Raw genomic sequence first — 22713 nt, forward strand, 5'->3', positions numbered from 1 at the left:
GACAAATCTTTAATAAAAATAATAATAACGTTAAAAATATAAAACATTCTCATGTATTACAATCCATTCATTTCCTACTGCTCATATTCATAGTTGCGGATGGCTATAGCCAATCACAGCTGTCCTCTGGGACAACATCAAATTTTTATTGGATAATGCATAATGTACATGAGTCGTTGTGAGGTCAGGAAGTAAACTTTCCTCCTTTTAATCAAGTAGTCAGCTAGCTAATTGCAGAAATCCTTTTGATGAAGAAGATGTCTAAAAGAAAAAAAGATGAGGAGTATCATATTTTTCAGCAGGAATGAACAGAGGAATTCGCCTTTGTGGAGAGAGCAGTTTCTGCAGTGTGTCTAATATGCAATGATAAAATTGCATTGATGAAACGGTCAAATATAAAGTGGCACTTCAACACATGCCATACTACATTTGCATTGAAATATCCAGTGGGGGACAGCAGGAAGAAAGCATGTCAAGAGCTACTGTGCAGAGTGCAAGCTAGTCAGCAGCAACTCTGTGTTTGGACCCTACAAGGTGACTGGAATTCGGCTAGCTTTGCTGGTGCTTTAGCAATTGTGAGAAACGGAAAGCCATTCACAGATGGGGAGTATGCCAAAACATTCATGCTTGATGTTGTCAATGAACTTTTTGATGACTTTTTGGATAAAGACAAGATAATCAAACGAATAAAAGACATGCCTCTATCGGCAAGAACTGTTCATAATACCATCATGATGGCAAATCAAATTGAGGCAACACAAGTGAAGGACATAAATGCAGCACCATTCTTTTCTCTCGCTTTGGATGAGTTAACAGACATAAGCCATTTATCCCAGTTCAGCGTGATTGCAAGGTATGCTGTCGGAGACTCACTACGTGAGGAAAGTCTTGCTGTTTTGCTTATGAAAGAGACAACAAGAGGGGAGGATTTATTCAAGTCTTTCACTGAGTTCACTGAAGAAAAAAATCTACCAATGGGTAAACTTATTTCGGTGTGTACTGATGGTGCTCCGTGCATGGTGGGGAAAAATGGAGGATTTGTAGCGCTTCTTCATGAACATGAAAAGAGACCCATCCTAAGTTTTCACTGCATCCTGCATCAGGAGGCACTTTGTGCTCAGATGTGTGGCGAGCAGCTTGATGAGGTGACGTTGTTGGTCATTCGGGTGGTCAACTTTATTGTTGCCCGAGCTTTAAATGATCTCCAGTTTAAAACACTGCTGGATGAAGTTGGGAATAATTATCCTGGTCTGCTTCTGCATAGCAAAGTGCGTTGGTTGTCAAGAGAAAAGGTGCTCAGCCATTTCGGAGCTTGTCTGAGCAAAATCCAGACTTTTCTTGAAATGAAAAACGTCGAGCATCCTGAGTTAGCTAACACTGAGTGGCTCCTGAAGTTCTACTATCTCATGGACATGACTGAACATCTGAACCAGGTCAATGTGAAAATGCAAGGCGTTGAAAATACAGTCTTATCCTTTCAACAAGCAGTGTTTGCATTTGATAACAAGCTGGAAATCTTCATCGCTGACATTGAAACAGATTGTTTACTACACTTTGAAAAACTGGGAGAGTTTAAAGATGCATGCACAGCAAGTGACCCTGCTCAACATCTTGATCTCCAGCAGCTAGCAGGCTTCACATCTAATCTCCTGCAGTCATTCAAAGTGTGCTTTGGAGAATTTTGTGAGCACACTCATCTTTTTAAGTTCATCACCCATCCACATGAGTGTGCAGTGGACAGTGCCAACCTGAGTTACATCCCCGGTGTCTCCATTAGAGATTTTGAGCTACAAGCTGCTGACCTGAAGGCCTCAGACATGTGAGTGAATAAGTTCAAGTCACTGAATGAAGATTTGGAAAGACTTGCACAACAGCAAGCAGAGTTGGTGAGCAAACACAAGTGGGGAGAAATGAAAAAACTTCAACCCGTGGACCAGCTGATTGTCAAAGCTTGGAACATGCTTCCCGTCACATACCACACACTGCAGCGTGTGAGTATTGCTGTACTGACAATGTTTGGCTCTACGTATGCATGTGAGCAGTCTTTCTCACATCTAAAGAACGTTAAGACCAACCTATGATCACGTTTAATGGATGGAAGTCTCAACGCCTGCATGAAGCTTAACCTCACCATGTATCAACCAGACTACAAAGCCATCAGCAAAACCATGCAGCACCAGAGGTCGCATTAATGGTAAGAAGTACTTTATTCATCATTGGTTAGCAACAGCATAACAACATTATTAAAAAGAATTCAGAGACTTATTGTACTTTGAAAGTGTTCGTCTTACATAAAATGCACACATTTACTTGTATTTAGTGTTAAACATATTGTATGGCTCTCACGGAATTACATTTTAAAATATGTGGCGTTCATGGCTCTCTCAGCCAAAAAAGGTTCCCGACCCCTGCTCTAGAGCATTGTCATAGGGATTAATCAGCTCTAGATTTATTTGTTCTTGACTTACTGTCATCAAAGTTTGGATTCCTGGCAAAGAAGGTCTGAGGGAACTAGTTTAGGTCCTGAAGAAGGAAAAAGCAGGACGATCTGACAGACTTCACCAAGTATGACAGGGTTGGTGCCCCGATCCTAGGTAGTGTTAACCAGAAAATGAAGCAATGATGTCTGGTAAACAACCCTGGGCTTGCCTGGTCAAGGCACATATGGGAGTTGATGCTTCCTGCTCCTCCCCTTTCTCTCTCTCTCTCTCTCTCTCTCCTCTCTGAAAATTGAATAAATAAAATCTTTTGACCTGTGGTGGCACAGTGGATAAAGTGTCAACCTGGAAACACTGAGGTTGCCAGTTCAAAACCCTGGCTTGCCTGGTCAAGGCACATATGGGAGTTGATGCTTCCTGCTCCTCCCCCTTCTCTCTCCTCTCTCTCTTTCTCTCTCTCTCTCCCCCTCCTCTCTAAAAAAATAAAAAATAAATAAAAAATAAAAGATGTCTGGTAAACAAACAAACAAAAAATAGTCTTCCCTTGTTTGTTTCCAAGGACACCAAGGAGACCAAGAAGAATAGTGAGATTTCAAACATATATATGTTCATTCCATTCCAGCCTAATTTTTGCATGGACTGTTTGCCCGCTGTAGTTACTGACTGGGGATACATATGTATTTGAGATCTTTACAGAGAAACAAAGTTCATACTAATGTGTGGAAGAGAAATCTGGTATGAGAGGATCATTTGTCATGGGTTTGAGCGCAAGCTTTTTTTTTTTCTTCTTCTTTGAAGGTGGGGATGATAGAATTCAGTGAACACAGAACGAACTTCCCAGCAACTAGAAGTTTGAGTCTGCTTGGGTCATCCAGAGGCGGAGAAATTCTTTTAATAAGGAGGAGGAAAGTGGACAGAGAAATAGATTCCAGAATTCACGTCCTGCCCATGCCGCAGATGGAGAAAAGACTTTTCATGGTTTTTACCCTTCTATTATTGGGTCTCCCGGGACCTCCTTGGCGAGTCGGCAGAGGGAGCCATTCCCCAAGAAATGTCGCGCGAGGCCTCGCAGAGATTTTCTTGCGGGTCAAGGGAGTTCTCCCTCCGCCCCGCCTCTGCGCAGCGGGTTCCCTTAGCCCTACCCATCCCCCCAACTCCTCGCTCCACCTTCTCAAACACTTTGTTGCTGCCTCGCACACTTTGGCACCGCTAGGTCACCCATCCCTTCGTCCCACATTTGCATTCTCTTCCTGGCACTGCTGGGGACGTGTCGTCCACTCCCACTGGTCGCTCGGGTGCTGTCCCCTAAATCTTGTTAGAGGGTCTAGGACACCTCCCGGGCTTAGACCCGGGGGCGCTCACTAAACGTGAATCGGGACGCAGACCAGCACTCTCTCTGCCCCTCTGCGGGGACACAGAGGTTTGCCAACTTCGTGACCGGACTATTGGCGGGGTCACTCTCTGACAGTGGAAGCTGCTCAGGGCAGGGGAGATTCGCGATCGGAGCGCAGGAGCGGGGTCGGGGGGTCGCGAGCCTGCAGTAGGGGGCTGTGCGCGGCGCCAAGCGACGCCCACCTCCAGCGGTCACTGCCCCGGAGGCAGCAGCTGCAGCAGCGGCAACTGCTCGCATCCCGGCCCCGATTCGGCCCCGGCTCGGGTTACTCCCCTCCTCCGCCAGCATCTTGGGCCAGGCAGGAGAAGCCTTACTCAAGTTTGCAGCAAGGACTTTCCCCGGTGCGCAAAACTGCGGGTCTGGAAACGCGCTGAGACCGGCCTCCTTTCCCGCGTCTCCACCTTCGAACCTGAACGGAGACTCTCAAGTACCGCTCTCTTCTGGGACGCTGCTTGGAGGTCAAGGGCTCTTTTTGGGACAGATTTTGTTTCTCGGCTGGCGTTTGGTGAGAACGGGAAAAGGGTTGCGCTGCGAATCTCAGGATCTCGGGACCTGGGTAAGAGTTTGGCAAACTCAGCTCTGGCAGCCGCTGGACCTTAGCTGGAGGTGGAGGGGGCACATCTTCTTCGCCAGGAAACCCGGGTGGAACGTGAGGTGGGGCAAAATGGACTGAGTCTGTCTGGGGTGTTTACATCTCAGCAGTTTATTGTTTGCATTTGGTCTAGTTATTTGGGGCTTGTAGAAACTTCCTGTAGTATTTTTCGCAGGGAGACATCCTCATTATGCATTTTAGTTTGCATAATTTCTGCGCTTGCGTTGCCTTGTCTGCTCTCTGATGATGGGTGTCATAGCTGGGTGTAGAGAGGTTTGGGGGCAATCAGACTGAGAATAAAAAGTAGTTTCTGCGGGGCCCTTACTTTGAGATCAGCTTAACTTCTCCTTTAGGATTTTGACTTGTTTTCTAAACTTTTCTTTCTCCAGTACTTGATATTCAGATGGTGCAATAGACGGGATAGTCCCTATCCTGCATTCTCCACATCCTGTAGGGGTGTCAGGATTGCAGGCTAGGTGACTTAGACCAGAGAGGTCTCTTCCGTGTGTGAATGCCTGGCTCCTTAAGGAATGTTGGGTGGGGGGCAATTCTTCAAGCCATAATTACCATAGAAAGATCTATCTCCTGTTGGTCTTTTAAATTCCTTTGATCTGGGACTTTTACCCCTGGTTTAGGAAAATATTTTAACTTTCTTTTCTTTCCTTTTCTTCCTTCCTTCCTTCCTTCCTTCCTTCCTTCCTTCCTTCCTTCCTTCCTTCCTTCCTTCCTTCCTTCTTTCCTTCCCTCCTTCCTTCTTTCCTTCCTCCCTTCCTTTCTTTCCTCCCTTTACTTCTTCCCTCCCTCCCTCCCTCCCTCCCTCCTTCCTTCCTTCCCTCCCTCCCTCTCTCCCTCCCTTCCTTCCTTCCATGATCCCACTGAGTAAATGAAGTATAATGACGTCTATGATGCTTTTTTAGAAAATATCCTCACATGAGCACTCAAATTCTTTAGAGTGAATTTAAAGTTAGAGGTTTGATTAGTCCAGAAGCTCTTAGGTAGTGATATCCATGCTGTCCCCAGGGGAGAGAAGAAGGAGGTTCCTTTTTGGTTCTCCTTGCCTTTTCCTTTAGATCCCGGATCTCACTTTGCATAGGGTCTTCTTAACTAAAGATGCGTCATTCCTTTTGGGTGAAAAGACTGGGGCCAGGTCATGTTCTCCAGAAGTGGTGTCTTCCTGAGGTCACTGCTCCAAGAGGTCAGCTTGAAGTGTACTTTTTGCTTGGTTGCCCTGAGGTCAGAGTGTTGAGGAGATGGTAAGATCTGGGGCCAGGGAGCCTGGAGTCCTCTCTCAAACCCATAATTTCCAGTTGTATGATTTTGGGCGTTGCTTAATGTCTCTACTGTCTTCTATAACAACAGAATGATAATAAGAGATAAATGAGTTTTTGCATGTGGTGTGCTAACAAGCTTGGCAGATAAGCAAGAAAATATTAGCTATTACTATTATTAAGCTAATATTGGTGACTTGCTGTAGGATACTATAGCTTTTATTAGCTTTCATTGTTTTAGCTGTTATTTCTCTGTGGGTGGTCTTTGAAGGCTGTGCTCATGTGGCTTTACTTCCATCTCAGACACGATATATTGTAAAACTTAGCTCAGACATCATCTTTGCATAACTTTCTGTTGAGGACCTTTCAAATGAAAGAAAGTGCATATGGCAGGACTGGGATTTATAGAGGAGAGGTCATGGTTAAATGCCAAAGGGTTATTAAGACAAGCTAGCAGGTGGGAAGTCTACATTTAGTTTACAATCTAGAGGATCTTAGAGACTCCTTGCATTAACATACCTCCTTTAATTTTTAAGAGGCTGATCATTTATTTAACAATTATTTATTAAGCATCTATTATATTTCAACCATTGCTCTAGGTTCTGTTATTTAATTTCTTTAGCTTTATTTTAAAGATGAATATGCATGAGTATTTAGCCCCTCCCCACCATTTCAGGGCTTTGTGGGATACTAACACCCTATAAATTAAATTCCAAATAACTTTTTAGCAACATATATTTCAACACTCATTAAAATAAGAAGCATGGCCTGACCTGTGATGGCGCAGTGGATAGAGTGTCAACCTGGAATGCTGAGGTCACTGATTCGAAATGCCCGGTAAAGCAATGCACAGCTGAAGTGACACAACTGAGTTGATACTTCTTGCTCCCCCACTTCTCCTGTCTCTGTAAAATCAATAAATAAAATATTTAAAATAAAAAGCATGTATCATTGAGGAATTGAAGGAAACATTTAGTATAACCTCACGCAGGGTACTTCTCCCATTAGCTTCATCATATGTAAACTTGTTTGAGGAGGCGGGGAACAGCTGGATAATCTAATGTTCCTCCTGGCTCTACAATCTTTAAATTATTGGCCTTACTTCACTGGTGGTTGTTTTTAAACTTCTTTTTTAGAAAAAACAAACAAACATTTGTTTTGTTACCTAAATATGTCCCCTTCATTGTTGCATGTTAATCAAATTGAGTAATGACACTAATAATTAATAAAAAAGGAAAAGCGTTTAGCTCAGCCTGTAGTTCATCAGCCATTCTCAGGCTTCAATGCATGTCAGATGCATGGAGTGGGCTTGTTAAAAATATGAGATTGAATTATGAGAAATTTCCAAAATTTGACCATTTTGACGTACATAAAATGGCAATTTCATATCATTCAACTTAATATAAATCCTAGCCCCCTCCACTTTGATTCAGGTGCAGTAAATCTTGGGTGAAGTGTGAAAAGTCTGAAGTTTTAAAAATGTTCCCCCGATGATTCTTACACAAACCCAAGTCACATGCTCATTTCGCAACAATGGATTTTCCTTCCTCTCAATAGTCTCCTTGGTCCAATAGCAGATTTCTAAAATACACATCTAATCATGTCATTCCCTTGTTTGAAAATTGATGACAGCTGAACAGATAGACAGCTATCAGAAGGAAGGGGGATGAGGGGCCGGGAATAAAGAAGGTGAAGGGATTAGCCAATTTACATGTACACAACACATAGATACAGACAGCAGAGTAGCAAGTCCCAGAGGGAAAGGGGAAATGGAGGTAGGGAGGGGGGCAAAGGGGTGAAATGGGAATGGAAAGATACTTTGCATGGGGCCTGGGAGCACGATGTGGTGGGATTGAGGATGTTATATTGAGTGGGACACTTGAAACCATGTCAACACAAAAAATTAAAAGCTAAAACTAAAACTAAAAAAAAAAAAAAAAAAAATCAATGGCGGCTGGCTCCCCAGACGGTGAACATCATCGTCACTCAAGTGCTTATTGAAAATGCAGATTCCAGGGCTCTACAATGCAAAGTCTAGCAATCTGCATTTAGCAGATCCCCAAGGGAATCTGGTGAAAGTGATTGCAAATGATGGTTGGAGAAATACTGGTTTACAGCATAAAGTCTAACCTCTCTAACAGATACACATAACCAGGTTTGCTCGGTTGTCTCTGGGTTGTTTCTTGGCTTCCTTGTTCCCCAAGCCTCTAAGCCCCACCGTTTTTGATCTGTTACTGTTCTTTGGAGAACGTGTTGCCTGCTTTCACTACTCCCTGACCTAGCTGTGTATGCTCTTCCCCTGTCAGAAGTGTCTTTACTACTCTGCAGTGTAATCAACTATTTTGCTACCCATTTATCTTTCTACGTAAAGTTCAAATAAGACCTCCCCTCTAAAATGTTTCCTAATTCTCTCACATAGACTTAGTGATATCTCACATGGGTCCCATTCTACTTTGCAGACAGTTTTACTACTATCCTAATGAATTAACTGTGTTTGTTGTCTGGAGATTCCTCCAATTGATTGGTGAGATTAACCTTTTTTATTCAAAGCCTTTATCCAAATGGCTGGCACATAGTAGTTATGTAGTAAGTGTCTAAAAAAATGTAAGGGAAGAATGAATGCATGAACACTAGTTGACACGTCCTTAGCACACCACGTGTTTGAGACAGTCACTATGTACAGACTAAGGGTTGTGGAGAAGCCAGTCAAGAACATACAGTTTGGGTGTATATAGTCTACCAAGTAAATAACCTGGTGTGGAAAAAGGACAAGATCAAATGTCCTGAGAATACTTGTGAAACACCAGATGCCTCCTACTTAATGTTACTTCTTCAACACCATTGTAGCACTAGGATACAAAACCCGCGTTTATCATACCTTTGGGATGGCTTTGATTGTGAATGACAGTGTCAGTGCACTGAAATGGAAGTGCCAATGCTGATAGAAATATATAACGTTTGCCCTATGCTTTCTTTTTTTATTTTAAATACTTTATTGATTGATTTTACAAGAGGGCCTGAGAAGTATCAAGTCATAGTAGCTTCACCTGAGTTGTTCATTGATTGCTTGTCGTATGTGCCCTGACCAGGCAAGCCTAGGGTTTCTAAGTGGAGATGTCAGCATTCTAGGTGGACCCTCTGTCCACTGCACCACCACAGATCAGGCTCCTATTCTTTTTTTTTTTTTCAAATTAACTTTTTTTTTTTTTTTTTTTTGTATTTTTCTGAAGCTGGAAACAGGGAGAGACAGTCAGACAGACTCCCACATGCGCCCGACCGGGATCCACCCGGCACGCCCACCAGGGGCGACGCTCTGCCCACCAGGGGGCGATGCTCTGCCCCTCCGGGGCGTCGCTCTGCCGCAACCAGAGCCACTCTAGCGCCTGGGGCAGAGGCCAAGGAGCCATCCCCAGCGCCTGGGCCATCTTTGCTCCAATGGAGCCTTGGCTGCGGGAGGGGAAGAGAGAGACAGAGAGGAAGGAGAGGGGGGGTGCGGTGGAGAAGCAAATGGGCGCTTCTCCTATGTGCCCTGGCCGGGAATCAAACCCGGGTCTCCCGCGCACGCCAGGCCGACGCTCTACCGCTGAGCCAACCGGCCAGGGCCCAAATTAACTTTTTTATTGAATTTATTTGGGTGCCACTGGTTAACATAGTTCTATAAGATTCAGATGCCCAATTCTACAACACATCTCTGTACACTGTGTTGTGTGTTCACCCTCCCACCCCAAGTCAGGTCTTTGTTCATCACCATCTATGCCCCCTACCCTTTTCTGCCTCCCTCACTCCTGCAGCCCTGTGCTTTTCGGTTTATAAATACCTTTGTGTTTGCTTTAGTTTGATTGGAAACATGGTGACTCGCTCAGTACTGTTTTTCTTAATTTATTACAGAATGCATTAAAAAATTGTTCCAAAGATTGTGCAAAAGCCTACATGTTGCAAGGGATGCTGGCCATAGAGGGCCAAATATATTATAAAATATCTGATTATACTTTGCCATTTAGACACACCATTCCATGTTTACTCCTTTCTTTAATTTTTCTTTCTTTAAACTTTCTATCATTTTGGTTATTTTCTTATCTGAACAACAGTTGGCATATTCAAATTCAATAAATGTCTGATTCTGGTGAAAGATTTGCCTTTTTTGGCATGACTAATAACTTCCATCTTTGTCGAACTTATATTCAGTTTATCAGACAAAAACTTCTTTAATTACTGTTAATTTTTAATCAAAAATTAAAAAAATTTTTCACTCATTTTTAGTAGTGATGGCAATATACAATAACATTTGAACAAATGAACAACAAAAAATCTCAGGGTAATGACAGAAACGGTGATACTGCAAAAATGGGACATTTTAGCTCATGGGCTGCTCCACCGTAAAATAAATAGCATTCAAAAAGTTCCTTCACTGGCTGAGATATGGGAGTTCCAGTGGCAAAGGGCATTAAGGTAATAGCATTAATGCATGAAGTCCAAGTTTCCAGATTGTTTGGACTTTAAACAAGGCAATATTAACTGCCTGTGATCCCAATTTCTCAAAGATGCATATCCAGTATTTCATTCTAAGAATTAGCTTAAATAAAAAAAAATTTTTTTTCTTCTTTTCCAATTGAGAGGAGGGGCGATAGAGAGACAGACTCCCGCATGTGCCCCAACTGGGATCCACCTGGCAACCCTCATCTAGGGCTATGCTCACAAGCAAGCTATTTCTAACGCCTGAGGTAGAGGCTCCACGGAGCCATCCTCAGCGCCCAGGGCCAATGTGCTTAAACCAAGTGAGCCATGGCTGCAGGAGAGGAAGAGAGAGATGGGGGGGGGGGGGAGAGATGGAGAAGCCATGGATGCTTCCCCTGTGTGCCCTCACCAGGAATCAAACCTGGGACTTCCACATGCTGGGCTGATGCTCTACCACTGAGCAAACTGGGCAGGGCCTAAAATTAGCTTAGTTTTAAGAATTAACTGAGATTCATTAGAATCTGTTTATTTGTCTTTATTTTCATTCTGTTTCCAAACTGAACTTTTCAAACTTTGATTTAAGCTTGCGTCTGGCTGTACTTTTGTAAGCTTCTTAAATCTTCTGATGTTTTCATTTATTCATTTTCTCTATCTGAATTTCCCAAGATTTTGTATCTCTCGTGTCTCTCTTTTCTTCCCAATTTAATATTATTTTTCACTATGATCATTCTAACTCTTTTTAAAAATAGTTGTTTTAGAGGATTAATTTATAGCACTTAATAAGAGGATTTCTCATATAAGAAGACAAAAATAAGATACAAAACCAGTGTTATTTTTCTTTAGACAACTTTATTGGTAAAACTGTAAGTCGTCATGTGGATGTTACTTGATAATACACACTCTACACCATTAGCCAGCCTGGAAAGTGTGAATGTTATGATATATCCTGTTACTATCAATGTTCATTTCTAGTGAGTTCCTCTATTGTTTCAATTCCAGTAAATTACACTCCTAGATAAAGAAATTATGTCATGCATTTCAACCACTTCAATTTCCTACTCAGAGGGCAATAAATTGTACCCTTCCCCCTTTCTAAGACAAAGAAAACAGTATTTCAGTATGGAAAGCCTCATCTTGATAGGTACATGTGCAGGATATTAGCATCTGTTAAAAACATCTTATCTTTGGGAGCAAGGAGGCCCCGCAGTAGGGAGTGACTAAGGGCCCTGTCGTGAACATCCTGGCTGACCTGGATTTGCTGCACAGATTTCGTTCGTTTTAAAACTTTGCCACAGGTGCTCCTTCCCAGAATGGATCTTTTAAATATGTACCTTTTGGTAAAGAATCGTGTTTGGCTTTTTTAAAAGAAGAATTTTTGATGACAAATGGAAAATCATAACACATTAACACATCTATTTAACTTGTTCCTCACAGAACCAAATAGAAATACAAAATATTTGTTTTATACCCAGAAGATTATTTTTACAATCAAAATGAACATTTTTGGCCCTGGCTGGTGTCTCAGTGGATAGAGTGTTGGCCTGGCGTGCGGATGTCCTGGGTTTGATCCCTGAACAGGACACACATGAGAAGCAACCATCTGCTTCTCTTCCCCTTCTCTCTCTCTTCCCTTCCTGCAGCCAGTGGCTCAATTGGATCAAGCATGGGCCCTAGGCTCTGATGATAGCTTGGTTGATTTGAGCATTGGCCCCAGACAGGGGCTGCTGAGTGGATATTGGTAGGGGAGCTTGCGGGAGTCTGTCTCACTAACTCCCCTCCTCTCACTTAAAAAAAATTGAAAAATTTTATCTATCTACCTTCATTGATATCCTCATAAGGATACAGTATTTATTTTCTGGACAAGGAATTGATGACAAGATGTTCTTTTGTGTTCTCTCAGAAAGTGATTGGTTTGAATTTTATTTTTGCTCCATCAGTTATTTATCCGGTGTAAAGGGCATAGGGGTAAATACTGTGTGGAATTACCAAGCTACTGGCCTTTAAAAAATGATAAAGGAAATATACCTGGCTGTGTAAGGCTGGGTGTAATAAGGACCAGGCGGGCAGTTCTGAGAGCTGCTTCCAGAGCTCACTGTGGAGCGAGGGCTCGGCGCGCTCTGAGGTTTGTGGGCAGTGCAGGGCCTGAAGGAGGGAGGACTGGAGCAGATGGAGGCGTACTAGACAGGGGAGTGGGCTCAGCCAACGCGTGGCTGCAGGAATTTGCAAGACATCTTCAAGCAGTAGTGATTAAACCATTCCACAGGAGGGGTGAGTTAACATTTGAGAATCATTTTATGACAGCTATGCATGAGACTGTATGACCAGGCTGCCTGTTCCCAGAGCACTATGGGTATTAAAGGAGCCCCTCCCATTATACTGCTATTATTTTATTTTATTATATAAACCAGATGTGGATTGGGGCACCCTGTGGAGGTTCAAGTAAAAACTGAGCCCCCCCCCGCCCCCCGCCCCCCCATTCCATGCAAAGGTGTGAAATGAGAAAACTGGTGTTTCTTTCGGCCACTGTGGGGCTCCTTGGGTTGGGGGTGGAGACAGGGCCCCTGTTTCTGCCAGCACCATCTAGTTCTGAGTTCCTGTTTCCCCTTAGGAAGTCTAACGACGATCTTGCCATACTACTGTCCTGTCTCCTTTAGCGTGAAGTGGTTCACCCCACCACTAGAATCACTTCACATCCCCGTTCCTTCATAAAATATCACCAATCATGCGGCTCTCAGTGGCAGACTTTTAAGGTTCGGGACTATAGAGGAAGTTCACCTCTTAAAACTAAATGTTAAACATGCTTGTTTTTTAAGAGCCATCTGTCTGTGGCATCGCTGGAGCTTCCATTTCTGCAGGAAGTTCTCACCCCCCATCCCCTTCGGAAGGCTCCGGCCCCTGCCAGGCCTCTCGAGCGCTCTGCTTTCCCTGCACCTCCGTCCTTATGTTCATCGCTGACCCGATCCCCTCTGTTATTGTGATTGCTGTGTTGTTATTTAACTTCCTGTCTCCTTCCTCACATTCCTTGATGCCCTCATCTTTCTCATCTGTCTTTGACCCAGGTGTTCCCCCCCCACAGTAAGACCTGATTGCCACCACACGGAGTATCTGCCCTTTCAGAACTCCTCCCTTGCCCTGTGCAGCCCTTGAACAGATAGATGTGCAGTCAGTCCATTAGTGAGGATAGAAATGCTTGAGGCCTCTGTCTAACTGCCTGTGTTATAAAACTTTAGGGGCCTGAGAATCACAGGCAGATACTGGCTCCCCTCTAATGATTTGGATTCAGTGGGGGTGCAGTGGGGTCCCGGGGTGTATATTTTTGACAAGGTATTCTGATGCAGGTGGTCCACAGATGCCGAATAGCCAGATGCCTCATAACCCTTGTTAGGGCTATTTGGCTTCCTGAAGGAGGCAAGACTTTCCTTTTTTCTTTTTTAATATTTTAGTGACTTGGTCAGAGTGGGTCACAGAGAATAGCTGGTCTGTGAGAACCTGTGCCTCTCTGTCTCTGCCTGGAGGGACAATGGCTGTAACACAAGGCTGTTCATGTGACAGCAGGAGAAAGGGGCCCATTGTTCAGGCATTGGCTGATGCTCCATGTTGCTCCGGCCAGCCACCCAACTGACCTTGGTAGCCCCAAGGAAACAGACACACTTGAATCAGAGAAACAAAGAAAGCAGGTCAAGGGCTTTCATAGTTAAACTACTTGCAGCAATGTGGCAGAGGTAGGATTTGGGAAGGAAAAAGGTAATTCTGTGGGAGCATCATTACTTTGCTGGTTTGGGAGCATAAGACATGGTGTTAAGGGAACACAAGTCTGTGAGAACCCTCGGTTGATCTTTGGCCAAGGAAGAATTGTTGCTTAGGATGGCCACCGACTTATCTTATTGCAGAGTTTTAATACTGATTTTATTTATTTTTATTTTATTTAAAAAAAAATTTTTTTTGTATTTTTCTGAAGTTGGAAACGGGGAGGCAGTCAGACAGACTCCCACATGTGCCCGACCGGGATCCACTCGGCATGCCCACCAGGGGGCAATGCTCTGCCCATCTGAGATGCTGCTCTGTTGCATCCAGAGCCACTCTAGCACCTGAGGCAGAGGCCATAGAGCCATCCTCATCGCCCAGGCCAACTTTGCTCCAATGGAGCCTCTGCTGTGGGAGGGGAAGAGAGAGACAGAGAGGAAGGAGAGGGGGAGGGGTGGAGAAGCAGATGGGCGCTTCTCCTGTGTGCCCTGGCCGGGAATCGAACCCGGGACTCCTGCACGCCAGGCTGACGCTCTACCATTGAGCCAACAGGCCAGGGCCTTAATACTGATTTTAAAATGAAGAGAGCTCCTCCTCTCTCCCTGATCGGCAAAGGCACGTTTCTCCGCCTCTTTCTTCCAGGTTCCTCAACGACAAGGGTCTGCTCTGAAGGCCACCTAAATCAAGGCCCGTGACCTCAGAGAGTGATTCTTTGTTCTTGGGGATGGTCGCCATATATATGATGTATTAATACTTTCCTTTGAAATCTAGATTCAGATATCAATTTTGAAGCTGACAAATTTTACAAGATTGAAATAGAATTAAATCCGTTAGGAAGTTATTGATTTATCGGGTCAATTGTGAGGTTGGGGGACTCCCCAGATGTCATTTAGATACCACTCCTCACCCCCAACTTCCAAACTGGCTTCTAGCCCTGGAGGGAAAGGGTTGCCAACTTCCTGTAAAGATCTAATCCAGAGCTCTGCAATTAGCTACATTCTTTGCGTCAGAAGAAGATTCAAATTCAAGGTCATAGCCTCAGCGAAGGTCACAGATGTTTTGCACAGGATTGTTCATTTAGCCGGATTATTCCCTTTATGAAAACGTATGTCATTCGTGCAGCCTTTGCCTCTGGGTTTCTTTCCCAGGGAATCTTAGTTCCTGGTTCCTGCACAGCATACAGCCGTGAGTGATGCAGAGTGGAGAAGGCCTCTTCTGGATGTAATGGGTTGTGGAGAGCTCACTGATGGCGTGCAGGCTGCTGGCGCCCATTGCCGGAGGAAGCCTTTTGTCTCTGAGATAAGAGGTTTTCTGACTGTGAGTGTTAGGCTGAATGGAGTTTGTCCCCAGAGAAGGCGGTGTGTGATTTGCTTGAGGTCACTTAGAGCAGCGTTGTAATTAAGTTCGTCATTGCACCTTGATTATAGACAGTCATTGTAACCCCATTAAAAGGAGGAGAAGCAAATGGATTGCAGAGGCAAGTGGTTTTATTCTCCTTATTATGCGTCCACACCCCCATCTCTTGCTGTTTGTTTATCCTTGACTGAGTGGGTATGTGGTGTTCCCAATGATATAGATGCCTCTGAAGTGGAGAGAGGAAGAGGAGACTGTTCCTTGCGGGTGGCAAAACAATTGTGTTAAAACACACTTCTGATGAGTTAATGAATTTTCAGTTGGTTGTCATCGGGCCTACGCATCGGGCTGCATTGCTGTGATTTAGAGAGGCTCTCAGAGGGATGAGGACTGTGCTCTACTTGAAAAAGACAGGGAAGTGATATGTTGTCTTTTATTCCCAAGTAGCACATTGAATAGGAAAGCTTTTCAGGCACAGGATGCTTGCTGGGACAGAGTTCTGTGTCTGAGTGAATGCCCTGCCCCCGGCAAGGCTTCTGGGATGCCGACATTCTTCTGTTTCTTCGGGGTGCTAGTTATGTGTCTGTGCTCATTTTGTGAAAATGTATTGAGCCGTTCAATTTTTATTTTTGTTCTTTTTTGGTATGTATTTTTATACTTCAGTAAAAAGTTGAAAAATTTTAAAGCATGGTGTTTAATGTAGAACTAAAACTCAAGCAGTGATGGAAAATGATAAATTCTGGGAAATGCATCTGTCACATAATTTGAGGCGTGGTTGGGCTGGGAGGCCGAGGAGCTTTAAATACCCACAAATTTGTCCTTCCTCCCTTAGCTGGCAGAGCTTGATGTCAGAAAGCACGGGCCAGCACTATTGTAGTTGATTATTTTACTTTTTAGACAGCAAATTCAGTGCCCAGGAGGTCAGCAGTAGTAGCAGAGCCCCACTCTTTAGAATCTAAAACAAAAGTTCTCTTCCAAGTTGGACAGCTAGCACATCTCATTTCTATACTCTACCCTCCTTCTAGTCATTGTGAGCTGTTCAGAAAAATGAGAAAAAGACTCTATGGAACTATGAATCATGGATAGTTTTTTGAACTTTCAGGTTACAGTTCTCCTAAAGTCTAATACTGGAATGCTTGTATTTCTTTTTTCTCTCTCATTTTTCTAACTGGGACAGTGATGTGAGGTGTGGGGTCCTTGGCTCATCTGTCTCACCTATTTCTACCATCACTTCCTGAGCTCCACATTGAGCTCCAGGAGCAGGGCCTGCGAAGGTGGACGAGCCCTCTAAGCGAAATGAGGGTGGGCTGTGGTCCCTTTTCTATCTAGACAGCACCTGGCATCACCGGTGTGGCTCATTGTGCTATAGAACAACCTAGTTTGTTGTTATAATATGGAGCTGATAGATTTAAATGGACAAAACAGAAGCATTTTTTTTTCCTGAAAGAGAATTTGGAAACCTTGGCTTTGAAATGGTTATAACACATCTCTTTGAGGTCTGAGTGCCTATTCTGTACACGTCTTTTGGGCGTTGGACTTAAAGGTTAGCTATTGGTTTACATGAAAACATGTGAATAAAGTGGTGAGTTGAGACTAGATTTGGATGGTCTGAGTTTATTCCTGCCTAGCCTTGGCATTTACTGTACGAAATGTAACAACCTGGCTCGGGACCCCATTTCCACCCTTTAAAGCTTCATGACTTTGGGGAAGGGATGGATGCATTTGGGGGACACTAGAATCTATGTGAACACAATAAATTAAAATAAAATAAAAAGTTTCATGACCTTCAGCAAGTTAACTATAAAGGCTTCTTTTCATCATCTGTGAAATAATAACAGTATACAGGGTGTCCGTAAAGTCATGGTATACTTTTGACCGGTCACAGGAAAGCAACAAAAGATGATAGAAATGTGAAATCTGTACCAAATGAAAGAAAAACGTTCCCAGTTTCTGTAGAATGATGTGGCAGCATGTGTGCATGTGCAGATGATGACGTAACACCGTGTATACAGCGGAGCAGCCCATGGCCATGACAGTTGAGATGTGGACGGTACAGAGGAAAGCTCAGTGTGTTCTGTGGCTTGCTAAATTTGAATCTGTGACCAAAGTGCAACGTGAATATCGGTGCATTTATAATGAAGCGCCACCACATTGGAATAACATTACTGGGTAGGATAAGCAGTTGAAGGAAACTGGCAGTTTGGTGGAGAAACCCTGTTCTGGTAGGCCATCAGTCAGTGACGAGTCTGTAGAGGCTATATGAGATAGCTACCTAAGGAGCCCTAAAAAATCTGTGTGTGAGCCCACATCGAACTGCACTGAATAGGCGTGAAACTGGGAGAGTTTTCCTTTTATTTGGTGCAGATTTCACATTTCTATCATCTTTTGTTGCTTTCCTGTGACTGGTCAAAAGTGCACCATGACTTTACGAACACACTTTATACTTTAAAGAGTGTCACATTTAGCATAGTGGGAAGCACATAGTAAGCATTCAATAAATATTAGTTATCATAACACCAAATAATGCTAAAATAGTGAAGACTATTAACATGTGTCTAAGAACAAGGGCTGCTTTTATGTTTGTTTATTTGTTTTTCAGGGACAGAGGGAGAGTCAGAGAGAGGGATAGATAGGGACAGACAGACAGGAACGGAGAGATGAGAAGCATCAATCATCAGTTTTTCGTTGCAACACCTTAGTTGTTCATTGATTGCTTTCTCATATGTGCCTTGACCGTGGGCCTTCAGCAGATGGAGTAACCCCTTGCTCGAGCCAGCGACCTTGGGTTCAAGCTGGTGAGCTTTATTTTTTTTGCTCAAGCCAGATGAGCCCGCGCTCAGGCTGGCGTCCTCAAGGTCTCGAACCTGGGTCCTTCCGCATCCCAGTCTGACACTCTATCCACTGCGCCACTGCCTGGTCAGGCTGCTTTTATGTTTTTTTATAAAAGAATCATTCTGATGCTTAAAAGAAGATCTATTAATTAATTACAGAAGATAGAAAGTATAGTCTCTGATACAAAATAAAAGCTATAAGAAATTTAGTATTCTTTAACACAAAAACAGTTAAAGTTACTCATGGGGAGTAAATTTTTTAATGAATGTAGTATTTATTCTAAAAAGTTATTTATTTCAACTCTAGAATAAGGTGAGGCTCCTACTTAATGAATTTGTTTTTCTTTAGTAAGATGTCAACAGAATGAAAAGTGTTCAAACACTTGTGCACATTTGGAAAACAACCCAAATGTCCATCAACTGATGACTGGAGACTGGATACGCAAAATGGCATAAATCCATGTAATGAAATAGTACTCATCCATAAAGTAAAATGAAGCATGATGCATGCTGTGACATGGATGAGCCTTGAAATCTTAATGCTAAACAAAAGAAGCCAGACACAAAAGGCTACATACGTATTGTGTGATTCCATACAGGTAAAATACTGTATTTACTATAGGCAAATCCATACAGACAGAAAGTAGTGGTTGCAAGGGACTGATTGGCGGGAAAAATGGGGAGTGACTATGTCATGGGTATGGGGTTTCCTTTGGGGGTGATGAAAATGGTCTGGAACTCAATAGTGGTAATGGTTGCACAGTGTGGTTAAAACGATGAATTTTATGTCATGTGAATTTTACTTCTATTAAAAATTCTTTTAGCCTTATTTAGAAAGAAATCAGCAGGTATTTTGCATTTAGATGGGATATATCTGCATCAGCCAGGTGATCCATGTTTGCAGTGTGTCTGCTCTGTGCCCAATCTTTATTGCACGTGAGAGAGAATACCGCAAATGAGAAGGCAGGCCCCTGCCCTCGACACATTGCCAGTCTGTTTGTGAAGACAGGAAAGGAGGAGGAAGCCAGTGATACATTTCAAGTGAATCCATCTTATAATGGGTGAGATCACTGTGGATTTGGTGAGAAGCCTTCTTAGAAGAGACAGGACTTTCAAAGATAAGTGCACTTTTTTAAATAATGAGAGAAGAGGGAGAGAGTACCCCAGCTGGTAGAAAAGCACATGACCAGGGTTAGGGTGGGCAAGGGCAGGAGCAGGCAGAGATGGTCAGAGTGAAATGTTTGTATAATGTAATATCAAGAAATAAGGTTGGGAGTATAGGGCTGAAGCCAAGTTGGAAAATTTTAAAAGCTACTTAAATTCACCAAGAAGTGAATAGCAAAGGATTATCATTGATGATAGAACTAGAAAATAAAATAAAAATCAGGATGATAATAAAGAAACTATTCCAGTAATTTCACTAGCTCCAACACAATCTGTTATTTATTTACTCAACAAATATTTTTTGAGCACCTATTATGTTCCATGTGATTTTCTGTGCTAGGGGTAGGGCAATACCTAAGATAAACAAGGTCCCTGCTCTTTAGATTTGCATTGTGATATACATTTCAAGCATTGACTGCTTTGTCCAGTGGACAAATGTCGTTGAAAAGTTAAGGCACAGGTGTGCTATAATGTAGTGATATTGAGCATGGATTCTAAAACCAGACTCCCTGAATCTGAATCCTGGTTTGTTCCATTGTTTGCTGGACATATAACCTTGAGTCAGCTAGACTTCAATTTCTATATTAGTTATGTGGTGTCCCAGTAGAGCCCGAGCTCTGTCAATCAGGTGTTCCTAATTTGACTTCCCTGTGCAGTGGGACATTCCTGCTTGACAGCAGGGCTGGCAGCTTCTTCGAGACTACTCTTGAGGCGGCTGTGAGGATTGTACTTGTTGGTACCGAGAACAATTACCACCAGAAAAAGACAGGACTGACACACAAGTAGTTGCCAGAATCACACAGGCAGTATATTACTCACAAATCCTATGGCATGCCTTGGTACAGCTTAATGGGGCCCTGTTGGCATGCTCCTCTCAGCTGTCCTTGGTCAGAGCAGTGTGGAGACAGTTCACATTCAACATTGGAGTATGAACAACTAACTGCAGTTTAGGGGCGCCTCAGCTTTAGTACCTTTCTGGCATATGCCTTCTAACAGGTGTTAATCTACAGGATTATCACATCAAGCCACTTTTTGGGAGTTCCTCGCAGGGAGTTCTTTTTATCTATATATTTATAACTTCACACATATACTAACTGGGCCTTGTGCAGCAGGCATTGCCTTTTCACTTGCCTTAATGGCTTTTAGTATTATATTCTAACTTCTATATATCTTCTATATTTTTCTATATTTACATATATTTAATTACTATAACATTATATTAGTGTAACATGTGGGGATAATAATGATAGCTCAATAGCGTTGTTATGAAGATTAATTTTAAAAATAAATGAAAAGATCTTAGAACACTATCTGATATGTGGTAAATACTCAGTAAGCTTTATTTATTTGTTTGTTTGTATCTGATTGATTAATTTCTACTCAATGATTTTACTAGGTCACTTCTGTTTTTAATTCTGTGAGGCTTTGCAGGATTCTGGTGTGTTGCATCTCAGGTCTATGCTCTCTCTAATATGTCATACTATTTTGTATCTTGAACTTGTTGAATTAATTGGCATACGAAATTTATAATTCAGGAAAACAGCAACGTTTCTCTTTCTAATAAACTATAATCCTGATATTGGCTGGGTAAAGGCTTCCAGATAATGCTTCTTCAACATTCATTCAAGAAGTCTTTTTAAACTTTTATCTGAGTGGTACTGTCTGTATTAGGAGTCTGGTGATAGGGAATGTGATTGTACTCCGGAACTTTAACATAGCTATTCTTCCTCTGGAGACACAGCCACCGTTTGAATTTAATTTAATTTCTTTGTGTTACTTCATCATAAGGGCCATGGGCCATCTTAACTCTCTATGCCTCTGTGTCACTTACTGTGAATTAGATGAAATAGCCAACCACCTCATCAGAAGGTCCATTCCTGGAATGTGTCTAGAAGGAATCCTTGGAGCTTGTGGGAAGAGACTACATAAACTTTGAGGACATTTCTACTTCTGGAATAAATTGATTCTAGAATGTATGGTCCTTGAGCATATGCAGGGATCCCCAAACTTTTTACACAGGGGGCCAGTTCACTGTCCCTCTGACCGTTGGAGGGCCGCCACATACAGTGCTCCTCTCACTGACCACCAATGAAAGAGGTGCCCCTTCCGGAAGTGCGGGGGGGGTGGGATAAATGGCCTCAGGGGGGGCGCATGCGGCCTGCGGGCCGTAGTTTGGAGATGCCTGGATAGGCTCTATCTTACTTACCTTTCTATTCTCAAATGGTCAAGCACAGTGCTATGGACTGAATTTTGTCTTTCTCCCCTGCCCCCACCCTCCATTCATAGGTTGAAGCCCTACCCTCACCCCCAAGTGACTGTATTTTGAGATAGGGCCTGCGAGGAGGTGGTGAAGGTTAAATGGAGCCATAATGGTGCGACCCTAAAGGAACAGGGCTGAAAGCCTTCTTTGAAGAGGAAGAGACATCAGAAAAGATGCAGAGAGGAGGAGGCCAGCTGTGAGTCAGGAAGAGAGCTCTCACCAGACACAGACTTGTCCAGCACCTGGATCTTGGATTCCCCAGCCTCTAGAATGGGGAGAAATAAGTTTCTGTTGTTAAATCACCTAATCTGTGGCATTTTGTTATAACAGCCTGAGCAGATCAAGACACACAGACTTTTTTCCTCACTCTTTTTAAAAGGTGGACTAGGGACTTAAATATTCATGAACCTGACTGATTTTAAGATTTTACAGAACTACTGGGACATCAAAATAACATGTAAAAGTAAACCTGACCCATAATCCTAATCCTTGCTTACGTGGATGTTCTGTGACCTTGTTCCCCACAATACAGCCGTGAGGCCACAGTGGCATTACTGTTAAAACTTCCCCCAGACACAATCTGGCCTCTAGTGGAGGTGCCAGTGAGTGGTGCAACAGTCAGTCGTGAGTGAGAACCAGTGTCAGAGGACAGGAGGCAGAGGACGAGCCTGGACAACTTATACTTTGGACTTCCAGGTTTTGAACATGACCTTTTAGCTATTCAAAGTAGGGGGAGAGAATGGGACGTGTTCTCGGCAGCGATGCAGCAGGTGACCAGGGCCAGGAGAGGTGAGGCGCTTCCTCCCAATACTCCTTCTAGAAGGTTGATGACTGTGCCTGAGTCCAGCCACAGATTCAGGGACAGAGGGCTCCTCAGCAGAGCTAGCCAGATGGTCTACTTTTATTCTGGTGAAGACCAGCCTGAAGCAAAGGCAGTTTTCTTCCGACATTCAAAAACAAAAACAAAAAACTTATGATGTGGAACTCTGCCAAACCGAGGGCTGGAAAAAAACCCTTGCCTTTCTAAAGAAGTATGCAAATGATGCTTTGTAGTCCGGCTGCGCAGCCCCTGGGGACCTGCTGAGGGCCTTCCTGCGGCCCTTCACTGTGCAGTTTAATTTTTACCCACTCTGTAAGCTAACCCTCCAGATCCAATTGTCACCTCACAGCATAACTGTCCTTGGTTGAAGATCATGTACTGTTATGAAATCCAGA

At 43.3% G+C, this 22713-nt stretch overlaps 1 protein-coding gene across 3 annotated transcripts in view; it reads left to right on the forward strand.

Moving 5' to 3' along the window:
- The first annotated feature begins 3656 nt into the window (after positions 1–3656).
- The window catches only part of MEGF10 (multiple EGF like domains 10), a 188079-nt gene continuing 169022 nt past the window's right edge, over positions 3657–22713 (forward strand). For all 3 annotated transcript variants that reach the window (XM_066382136.1, XM_066382138.1, XM_066382139.1), the window contains exon 1: positions 3657–4387. The gene's annotated coding sequence lies outside the window, so the exon portion shown is untranslated. The remainder of the gene's footprint in view (positions 4388–22713) is intronic.

This window comes from Saccopteryx leptura, chromosome 4, assembly GCF_036850995.1.
Source record: "Saccopteryx leptura isolate mSacLep1 chromosome 4, mSacLep1_pri_phased_curated, whole genome shotgun sequence".
NCBI lineage: Eukaryota > Metazoa > Chordata > Mammalia > Chiroptera > Emballonuridae > Saccopteryx > Saccopteryx leptura.